Here is an 11,926-nt window from a genome sequence, read left to right as displayed (position 1 = left end):
GAGAGAGAGAGAGAGAGAGAGAGAGAGAGAGAGAGAGAGAGAGGAGAAGGGAGAGACAGACAGACAGACAGACAGAGAGGATCAGTACAAGTCTCACCCATTTTGCAGCCACATAAATTCATACTACCCCAATTTTGAGGAAAAAATTATGCTGTACCTAGAAGAAATGAGTCCAATACTAAGGAAAAATTGTTCTGTGAAGGGAGAGAAGAGTAGCATCCACCAATCCCTCCGTCTGCAAACATTCAAGCTATTTCCAGAGCTTCTGTACTACTCTTGCTCTAGTTCCCCATTCTGACTCTAAGTCACATGACTGACCTTCATGCACTCTTGGGTTCATTCCAGCTGGAGTCCTAATGGATGATCCCCAAACTCAACATTCCATTCTCCTCTCCTATGCTTTCTAACAAGTGTCTCCCATGCTTGGAGGGCATGCTTCCTTTCCAACTCCAGCAGTCCCCACTTCTTAAAGAGGCCTATTCAGTGAATAGGCATTACCTTGCTCTTGTACCTAAAAAGTCCTTAGCTTAAAAGGACCAGGGTCTCCCATTGCATCCTGGGCTATCTCCAGTTGTCCTGATGAAAATCTAGCCATTGGACCCAGATGGCTCTGGAGGAGAAAGGAGAGCTGGTTACCTTGCACAGCCCTCCTCCCTCTAATCAAAGTCAACTGAAAGTCATGTCATCATTTCCCTGATGTCACAGTCCTCTTCAAAAATGAAGAACAAATGCAAGTACTTTTTTTTTTTAAAGCAATCTGGGTTAAGTAACTTGCTCAAGGTTACACAGCCAGTTATTTCTGGGTGTGGTGCTAACTATCTGAGCTTGGATTTGATCCCCAGGTCATCCCGACACTGCGGTGCTCTTACTCACTGAGCCACCTGGCCGCCCCTAAGCAATTGGGGTTAAGTAACTTGCTCAAGGTTACACAGCCAGGTGTTTCTGGGTGGGTGCTAAGTGTCTGAGCCGGGGATTCAATCCCCAGGTCATCCCGACACTGCAGTGCTCTTACTGTGCTACCTGGCCACCCTACAACAGGTACTTCTTGACTGCCTTATGACCCTTGTATCACCAGTTCAGGACCAAGGCCAGTAGATGAATCATTACTCCGGCATTATTAAGAGTGAAAAATTCTGCAGGTAAATGAATGATTTTAAATTTTATCTAGAATTCTATGCTCCATCATTGCCTCTAATGAAATTGTTGCTTTTTGTAGATGCTAGCTAGTTCCTTTCCATCAGGTCTTGATTCCTATAAGCAAGGAGACAAGACCTCCTGCCTGTCTGTCCCTGCTGGTTCTTTACCACCAGGCATGCCAGCTTCTTGGGTTTTGTCTTATACTATAAATGGGGTCAGGGGATGCCACTGCCTGTCTCCCACTCCAAAAGGGCTTTGCCTGAGGACCTTTTCCATTTCCAGCTTGCCCCCCTCCTCAGGACCTTTTCTGATGCAAGTAAAGCACTTTGACCTTCTGCCCAGGCTCTCATACCTCTTTCTGCTCCTGAAAATTATGAAGCTGACCTCTTTGGATCTCACAGACCACAATATCTCCATCTTCAAGAAGGCCAAATGTTCAAGGAGAGCCTTAACCTGCCTAATGTTATGCCTCTCCCAGTAGCCTTCAATACACCAATCTCATCTTCTCCAGAAGCAGGGATTCCAGGTGTACACAACCATGCCTGGCTACACAGTGATATGTCTATTACATGGACATTTGTCAGTTTGAAATGAGACCAACATTTCTAATTACCTGCTTCCATTTTATTGATATGTAATCAATTGAGACAAATTGTTGTGTATGATTTTAGTAAATACATTTGAAGCAAGAGATAGAGATAAAAAGATTATGATATCACTCTTTCTTAAGAAATTATTTTGGGAGAAAATGTTTGTTTTAAATCCACTTATTTCTGTCTCAAATCCAGCAGAATGCAGCAAAGGCACAAGGAAGATAAAAAGTTGAATAAAAACCCTATTCTTCCTCTCAAGGAGTTTGCATTCTAACAGGTGAATGAGTTTCAAACTCAGGTAATTATAATATATAATAATATGTTTTAAGTGCATTGTGTCTGTTTGTTCAGGATCTGTTATTTCATTGTGCGGGGGGGATTCAGGTGTAGATTTCTCTCCATCTCTGCATATTGGCAACTCATCTGTAGCCTAAACTCTTAAAAGAGAGAGACAGAGACAGAGAGTTGATTCTGAGAATGTTTGAGGAAGATAGCTAAGGAGTTCCTGTCAAATGGTCTCACATCTCAGTGAAATAAGAGACAAGCTCAGTGTAGTGTCAGGGACAGGGATAAGGTGAGTCATAAGGGGAGGAAAGAACAGGTTTGAAACAGCTTCTCTGGTGAATAAGATCAAGAGTTAGTAATGACACAGTAGGTGGCTTGTCAGGGAGCAGCAGTGTTCCAGCAGAGTTCTTCCTTTCAGATTTTTAGTGGGTGAAATCAGCCAGATTTCCCATCATTAACCAGCAATTTCCATGAACTTGGGGGTGGGAGCAGAAAAATGAGATGATGGGACACCCACGGATAAAGATTCAAAGGTTGAGAATGGTAGGCTGTCCTGAAGAATTTTCTGGGAGTATAAAGTAAAAGGCGAATGCAGCAAACACCATGGTGTCAATGCTGGATTGGCAAGGCTGTCATCGAGTGGAAGATATGACTTTGGAGAGTTGATATTCATCATAATTTCAGTGAAGAGTAGATTTACTGTACATGAGGGAGAGACAGTGGTAAAAGGAATTGATATTGTGGCTGGAGAGTGGAATTTCAGAGCACCAAAGCTTGGAGGGAGTGCGATTCCAAAGAATCGATCTAAGACATGTTATGTCAGAGCTGAAATGGGGTTGAGATGGAAGAATTGTATGTTGAGACCATAAGAAGAATTGTCAGTATGAAAAATGAGGTTTCTAGAGAAAGTTTAGGATGGTGAGAAGTCGAAAGCTATTAAAAAATACAGATAATGATGTGGGGGTCAGTTGGTGGCACTAACAAAGATGGGAAAGAGTATTGCAAGTTGGTTAAAATATCTTGAAAGAGGAAATATCTTCGAAGGATATAGGTCAAGGAATAGTCTGTAAGTAGCAATATAAGAGTGAGAAGTATGCCATCTCTCCTTTTAAATAGATGATTCATGGGGACTTAGAGAAGTGATGGCCACCTTAACCCTACATTTCTTTTTATGGCTCCCCCACCTGTTGAAGAGTACTGATCGTAAAAAATATCTTCCATCAGAGTATCTCCTTTACCTGGGATACAAAACTTCTTGGATTACATTCCTTATGAGGAGGAAGACAATGGTCAACTGCATGGCGCAATGCGTATAGAATTCTAGACTTACCGTTAGAAGACCTGGGTTCAAATCCTCTCTCTGTTGCTTACTGTGTGAACCTCACAAAATTATATACTGACGCCATTTCCTCATCTGCAAAATGATGGCTATAACACAATTCATATTATGTTCCTCACAAAGTTATTAAGAGGATCAAATGAGATAATACATGTATAAAGGACTCTGCAAAAATGAAAGTACTGTAGGAATGTCAATTATTTTTATGATTACCATTACCATCTTATCTCCAAACTTCCTTTAGGATTTAGTACAAAGGCTCATAAAATCATAGGCTTAAAACTTCAAGGAACTTTAAAGGTGACATAATCCAAACCCCTATCTCCTACAGATACAAAAACTAAAGCCCACAGAACTTAAATGATTTGCCCCAGGTCAGAAAGGTAGAAAGTGGCAGAGAGCAGACTTGGAGCCAGGTCATCTGACTATAAATTCAGCACTTGACCCTATTGGTCATTCCAGCATTTCTTGTTTGCATTGCCTTGAAATTGGACCCTCAGTATTATGGTAGAGTGCTGATAGGCTCTCACACCCTCCTTGTGAGCCTCCTTTGGGGAAGGAGCATTACTTTGGTCTCCCAAAAAGAACAGTAGTGGGTGTTAGGTTGGGCTGATGTGCCAAAAGCACAGTCTGTGTGTGACGGCGCTAAAGCTGCTGCACTCTAGGAAACGAAGATATCTCGCTCATCTTTCTTGGCCCTAGGGCCAGTGATCTCCCGCCTCTCCATGTGTTCCTTTCTATTCCTTTAACTGCAGGCTCACTGACACTGACTGGTAGGGTTCCAGATGGAGATCAAGAACATGGTAAGCCTATTATGGCTAAATATGAAAACCTCGATTTGACTAGTTGACCCACAATTACATGAGCTGAGAGCTTCTCTTGCCTGTATATTGGCATCCACCTTCTTCTCAGGTTTGAGTTTACTCTGTCTTTCAGTGTCCCAGATGGTCAGTCTATCAGAGTAGTACATCCATCTACCATATAAAGTTATCTAGAGAAGAGTGCTGTAATGACTAATCCAGAGTGCCTCATTTAATGCCATCTTAAAGATCCCTGTTTTGAGGAATAGACTCAGTATTACATCTTCTTGTTTGGTAAAGGAATTCCCTATTTCTCATAGCTGTAAGGGAAGGACCAGACTATGACACATAAATATTGTCATTACAGGTCCACTGACAACAAGCTGGCCAACTTGCACATATTTCAGTCTTTTGAATTAGGTGGCAAAGATAAAAGATGAATGTTAGTTCACAACTGGAAGACATGTCTCTCTTCATTCCAGATCTATCTTCCTCAGTTGTTTTCATTTCAAACATGACCCCATTTGGAATTTCTTGGCAAAGTTACTGGAGTGGTTGGCCATTTCCTTTTCAGGCTTATTTTACAGATGAGGAAACTGAGGTAAATAGAGTCATGTGACTTGCCTAGGGTAACACAGCTAGTGATGTCTGGGGCCAGATTTGAACTCAAGTCTTCCTGACTCTAGGACCAGAGTCTTATCCATTTAATGACTTAGTTGCCCTCAGCAACATGATTTTTTCCAAGAGTGCAGGTCTGACCATCCCAATAAACTACAGAAGCTCCCTATAATCATCAAGTGCACATATGAAATTCTATATTTGATATTTAAAATCCTTTCTGACTTTCCAGTCTTATACCTTACTCCCCTCTTCACGCTCTACAATCCAACTATATTGGCTGTGTTTGCTGTATCTCACACATTCTCCACTTCTCCACTCAGTACCCGTTACTTATTGTCTAACTCCCTGCCTCAACTTCCCTCTCATCTCTTTTCCCTCTTCCCCTTTCCTCAGATGTCACCCACAATCTGTATGATGTATATACATAGTAAAGTGCATGTTTTCTGTCCCATTAAAATGTGATCACCCTGAGGTCAGGTTCTCAGTGCTTAGCCCAGTGCCTTGGATAGAGTGAACACATAATAAATGGGAGCTGATTGACTGAGGAGCTAGGTGGCACAGTGGATAGAGTTCCAAGCCTGGAGTCAGGAAGACTCATCTTCCTGAGTTCAAATCTGACCTCAGACACTTACTAGCTATGTGACCCTGGGCAAGTCACCTAACCCTCTTTGCCTCAGTTTCCTCATCTTTCAAATGATCTGGAGAAGGAAATGGCAAACCACTCTAGTAGCTTTGCCAAGAAAACCCTAAATGGGATCAGGAAGAGTTAGATATGACTGAAATAAATGAATAACATCTACAAGACTGACTGATTTACAAGTAACACATTAACAGCATATAGTCATAGCAAATTGAACAGGAGTAAAATTTCCCATGGGAAAGAAAATTTCTCATAGTACTTCACTTTGGCAATGTTTACAATGCTCATAGTCCTTCGTAGCAATGCCAAGTTTCTAAAAACACCTTAGCAAAATGGCAAGCCTAGAAACGCTATTAGTCCCGTCCCCCCACATGGGGTTTGAAGGATGGCCTCCTTGTCCTGCCTAATGGCATTTTCCCTGGAGATGTTAACTCTAAATGATCAGTAATTTTAACGAAGGAATAATTTCCTCCACTGGGAGAACTACCTTATCTAGGCTGAAACTCTCCAATTAGCCAAGAATAGAAGTTACCTTGATAGCAAGGGTTTGGGGTTTGCTGTTGTTGTTGTTCAACAGTGTCCAACTTTTCATGACCTCATTTGGGATTTTCTTGGCAAAGATATTGGAATCATTTACCATTTACTTCTCCAGTTCATTTTACAGATGAGAAAACTGAAGCAAACAGGGTTAAGTGACTTGACCAGGGTCACACAGCTAGCAGGTGTCTTAGGTCAGATTTGAACTCAGGAAGATGAGCCTTCCTGACTCCAGGCCCAGAACTCGATCTGCCCCAATTCTAGCAGGAGCATGCAATACCCACACAGATTGTTACCATGAAGTAATCTGAGGAGGGTGAGGACACTAACAATCACATTGGAAGAGGAGGAGAAGAGACTTAGTTTAGAAGAGGGCCACTGAACTGAACCTTGAAGGAAGCTTAGGCTTTGGAGAGCCAGGGGTGAGTCCAGGCTAGGCTGTAGTTGGGCTGGCTCTATTGAGTTAGACCAAACAAGGACCCCAAGATATTACCTTACTATTTCTCCTTTTGCTGTGGTTCAGCTGTTTCAGTTGTGTCCAACTCTTTATTACCCCATCTGGGCTTTTCTTGGCAAAGATACTGGAGTGGTTTTTCATGTCCTTCTCCAGCTCATTTTACAGATGAGGAAACAGAGGCAAATAGGGTTAATTGACTTGTCCAGGGTCACCCAGCTAGTAAATGTCTAAGGCTGGATTTCAACTCAGTTTTCTAGACTTCAGGCCTGGTGCTCTATCCACTGTGCCACCTAGCTACCCCAACTATTTTCTTGTTTATCTTTCATTTCAATTCCCAATTTTTCCTGGCCATTTTTAGGTTTTGGATTTCTTTTTGCTTGAGCTATTTGTGATTTATTCATTAACAAGCCTTTGTTAAGTGCTTCCTGTGTGCTAGGCACTAGGTTAGGCACTGGTGGGGGACACAAAGGCAAAAACCAAATAGCCTCAGCCCTCCCCAAACCTCACATCCTATTGATCCCAAGGGAGACTAGTTAGTTATGAAAGATGGCCAAAGTCATTGGCACAGGGAAGGGTTTGGTGGTGATGGTTGTGCCAAAGTTCAATGACAAATGTAGACTTGGTAACAGATTCTGAGTCTTTCTCTGAAATCCTGGAACTAATATCTGTCTTAATAAATCTTCCTGCTCTTTCCCCAACCTTGAGTAACATTAGAGGATTTGATGGAGGGTGTCCCCTATAGTACCATGATTTAGGTGAACAATGGAAGTTATTGATTGCTTGTGACAGTGGAGAATAGCATGTAGAAGAAGGCCATAGCAGCTCAATCAGTGCCTCTAGTTGTGACAACTCTGTCAGTTGGCATACTTGCCCTAGTCTCTCTGCTCCTGTTAGAGGGTACGGAGAGCTGACATTGCCCTTCTGAAGTCAGTGTGATATTTCGTAAGACTTGTCACAGATCCTCACAGTAGGTAGGTGGAACAGCAGATAGAGTGTTGGGCCTGATATCAGGAAGAATCATCTTCCTGAGCTCAAATCTGACCTCAGACACTTGCTGACCATGTGACCCTGGGCAAGTCACTAAACCCTGTTTGCCTCAGTTTCCTCATGTGTAAAATGAACTAGAGAAGGAAATGGTGAACCACTCTAGTAGCTCTGCCAAGAAAACCCCCAAATGGGGTCATGAAGAGTTGGATATGACTGAAAAATGACTAAACAACAAGAAATAGAATATAAATTCCTTGAGGGCAGATGATGTTTCATTTTTGTCTTTGTGCCTTCAGTACCTAGTGTAACCCCTTGCACATAGTAGGAACTTAATCAATTCAATGTCCCTGATATCAGTTTTTGGCTCTGTGCTGCTTAAAGTAGGATCCTAGGCCTTTGACTGGAAGCAACCTAGTCCAACATTGTTTTTCACAGATAAGGAAATCAAGGCCCAGAGAGCTTAAGTGACTTTCCCAAAGTTACATAAGCGGTAAACACCAGAGGCAGGATCTGAATCTGGGTCCTTTGCCTCCAGAGCCAGGGTTCTTTTCATCCTCCCACACTGTTTCCTTAATATCCTCATCAATGATTTGGACAATGCATGGATAGCATGCTTATAAAATTGGAAGATGACATAGTCAGCAAGATTTTATTAAGCACCTACTATGTTCTAAGAACTGTACTAAATGCTAGGGATACACAGAAAGGGGAAAAAAACACCATACTTGCCCTCAAGGATCTCACAGTCTGATAGGGGAGACCACATGCAAATAACTGTACATCCATACTAGATATGTATGAGGGAAAATAGCAGAAGGGAGGTTTGAGAAAAGCAGCCTGCAGAAGATGGGATTTGAAGTGAGGCTTAAAGGAAACCAAGGAAACCAAGAGGTAGAAATGAGGGAGGAGAGAATTACAGTCATGGGGGCAGTCAGTGAAAAGACAAGGAGTCAGGAGAAGATAGAATATCATGTGAGAAGAACAGCAAGAAGGCCAGCACCATTGGATCATCGAGTCTAGATGACATGTCAGATGACAGAGACAGGGGCTAAAAAGATTTGGACAGAAAAGAAGGTTGAGTTGTATCTAATGAGAAGAGATTTAATAATTTAATAAGGATGTACATAAAACTGTGTAACTTAATTAAAATTACTAAGTACAACACAATGGAACTGTGCCTAGATAATAGTTTACCTGAAAAATAGCTAGATGTGTTAGTGAATGAATGAATGGATTAAAAAACTAATTAGATGGTTACCATGTGTAAAAGCATAGTGACCAGCAAGTTTGCTGTGAATTTATAGTATAACATGATCATTAGAAAAATAAGGTGGCAAGGTTCCCGGGTCATTGTCCACACTCACTATTAACTGTACCTATAACCCAGCTACCCTGACTTCCATAGTGTGGTAGAGATTCTTTTTTTTTTAAATACAGTCATACAATATAACTGCATACCTTATTAGACTCAGCTCCATTTGATTACCTTTCTCATGGGTATCATTAAATATTGATGGCGGCATCCATGTGGAATTTGTTAAATTCCTATGTGGAACCACGAAAAAAAGTTACTAGTTCAATTCAGAATCAACTGCATCGTCTTCCAAATTCAATTTCCAATCAGGCCATAATTTAAACAATGAAGAATAATGGTAACATTTGTTCAATGGATTCTGAGTGGCGCATTTTTTGGTACTCTTCCTTTTATTGTCCATTGAAATGATTTTCTCTATCAATTCTTCCACCTCTTAAGGGTAATCAGTTAATGTTATCATTGAGTGCTCTCATAACAGAATTCTCGAACACCTGCTGTGAGTTTGGAAGAATTAATCAAGTAACCTTCATGATAAAAGTACGTGCCCTTGCCCTTCCACAGAGCTAGGCTCTTAACAATTCCCAGGAAGCTCATTCTAAGTACAACATCCAGCAACTAACCATCGGGCATTTTTTAAGGTAAGTATATTAATATCCCACCAGAACTCCTTTGGTGTAGCATATGGGGGTGACAGGACCACATATGATGATTCAGCAGGATTGAGAAAGGTTGGGATCCCTGTGGGTAAAGGGAGCATTATTGTAATTTTAACAATTGATGGATTTCATCTTAATGGATTTCACTATGGAAATTAAGATAGCAAACTTGGATTCAAAGTTGTTGAATCAAGACCTTTCACCAAATTGTACAGTATGAAAATATAGACATGCTCAGCTGTCAGCTCTGGGGGCAATTAAAATGTCTCTAGAAGGAGATAATTTGATGATGCCTAGAAATGTCTAAAATAGAAGTAGTAACTAGGGTCCTGGACTTGGAGTCAGAAGATCTAGGTTCAAATCTTGCTTCAGAAACTTACTAGTCTTGTGACTAAAAGAAGTCTCACAGTCTCATTTAGAAGTGAGACTAAACTCACTTCACATTTCCTCAGTTCATCAACTATGAAATGAGAGAGTTGGACTCCATGACATCCAAGATCTTTTCTAATTATGAGTCTGATTTCCAGTGTCTTGTCTTGTTCTTGTTGTTGTTTCCATTTTTTGGAAACATTTTTACTTAAAGATTTTTATTTCAAATTCTATCCCTCCCCCCCCCCGATGGTAAGCAATCAGATATAGGTTGTAAGTGTGCAATCATGTAAAACATTTCCATAGTAGACATTTTGTGCAAGAAGACTCAAATAAAAGGAAAAAAATGAAAGAAAGTGAAAAATTGCACGATTCCTTCTGTATTCAATTAATATCAATTCTTTGGAAGCAGAAAGTATGCTTCATCATTAGTCCTTTGGGATTGTCTTGGTTCATCGTATTGCTGAGAATAGCTAAGTCATTAGAACAGTATTGCTGTTACTGTGTACAGTGTTCTCTTGGCTCTCTTTACTTCTTCCCTATGCATCTATTCATGTAAGTTTTTCCAGGCTTTTCTGAAATCACCCTGCTTGTCATTTCTTACAGCACAATACTATTCCATTATAATTATATACCACCGCTTGTTTAGCCATTCCCAAATTGATAGGCATCTCTTTGATTTGCTATTCTTAGCCACCACAACAAGAGCTGCCATAAATATTTTGGTACAGATAGGTGCTTTTCTCTGGTTTTGGATTTCTTTGGGATATATACTTAGCAGTGGCATTGCTAGATCAAAGGGGATGCACAGTTTCATAGCTTTTTGGGCATGGTTCCAAATTGCTCTCCAGAATGGCTCAATCAGTTCACAACTCCACCAAGGAGGCATTAGTGTCCCAGTTTTCCCACATCCCCTCCAACATCCAACATTTTCCTCTTTTGTCATATGAGCCAATCTGATAGGCATGAGGTGGTACCTCAGAGCTGTTTTAATTTGCATTTATCTCATCAAGAGCGATTTAGAGCATTTTTTTATATGACTACAGATAGCTTTGATTTCTTTGTCTGAAAATTTCTTGTTCATGTCCTTTGACTATCAGTTGAGGAACAGTGTCTTTTCTTGTAATGAGCACCACCATATTCATACAAATTATGTTTGTTAGGGTTAATGATATCATGTATTTTTTTAATTTACTTATGTCGTTTCTCCCCAAAGAGTGTAAGTTCCTTCAAAGTGGGGATTATTTCCATTGTGTCTGTGTCTTATAGCTCCAGTGTCTGGCAAAGGGCCTGACATACAGTTGGGGCTTAATAAATGCTTGTGGCTTGATTTTCAGATGATAGTACAAGCAAGAAAAACATGTACTTGAAAAATATTTTTTTGTAATTCTAATTTGTACTTGGATGCAAAATAGATCCCTAACGGGGTTGATATTGGATGAATTATAAACATTTATATAATTTTTAGCTATTTGCATAATAGCAAGCAGATGTTTTGTTCAGAAACCTCACAAAAACCCTTTTTTCTCAGTATGTCAAAACAGACTTACTCACAGAAAATGTTACATGTAAAACTTCTCTTACCAATTTGGTTTTCTCATTAAGATAGTAACATCCATAACAATATGTATCAATTTAATCCTTAATAAAATATTTGTTTGGTGCTTTAGAATATTCTCTCAGTATCCTAACAAAATTTCTTTCCATGTGTGCTTGAGATTTCTCCTTCCCTCCCTGAGATATTGATCATCAAATCAAAGAGGTTTTTAAATGAGCATATAGAAATATTCTGGGCAATTCAACAATGGATGGACCTATATCAGTTTGTTTTTAAGAATTTGATTTCAATATTGCAACTACCTGTACATGTAAAGCTGTATTATTCCAATGAAATGTAGAACTGCGACTATGTAATGTCAGCAGTAGCTAGAATTCATTCATATTGTGTCCATTTGAGAGCATTTTTTCTCCTCAGGCCATAGCCCATAACACTACTCCAAGTTAAGGCACTCCAGGGACTTTCATGTTAAAGTTCTAGAAAAGCATCTCACAAATGTGGTGAAGGATGAGAAAGGACCATTCTGAGTGGACAGAACTATGGACAAAATTCTAGAATCATGGCCTCCCCTTGAGAAATGTTACATTCAAAAAGTACCAATAAATCTACTAGTAATCTCTAACATGTACTCA

The sequence above is a fragment of the Petaurus breviceps genome, unplaced genomic scaffold (genome assembly GCF_028583685.1).
Source record: "Petaurus breviceps papuanus isolate PSGF00001 unplaced genomic scaffold, PetGlider_PUasm1.0 173, whole genome shotgun sequence".
Taxonomy (NCBI): Eukaryota; Metazoa; Chordata; class Mammalia; order Diprotodontia; family Petauridae; genus Petaurus; species Petaurus breviceps.
This window is presented reverse-complemented; position numbering follows the sequence as displayed.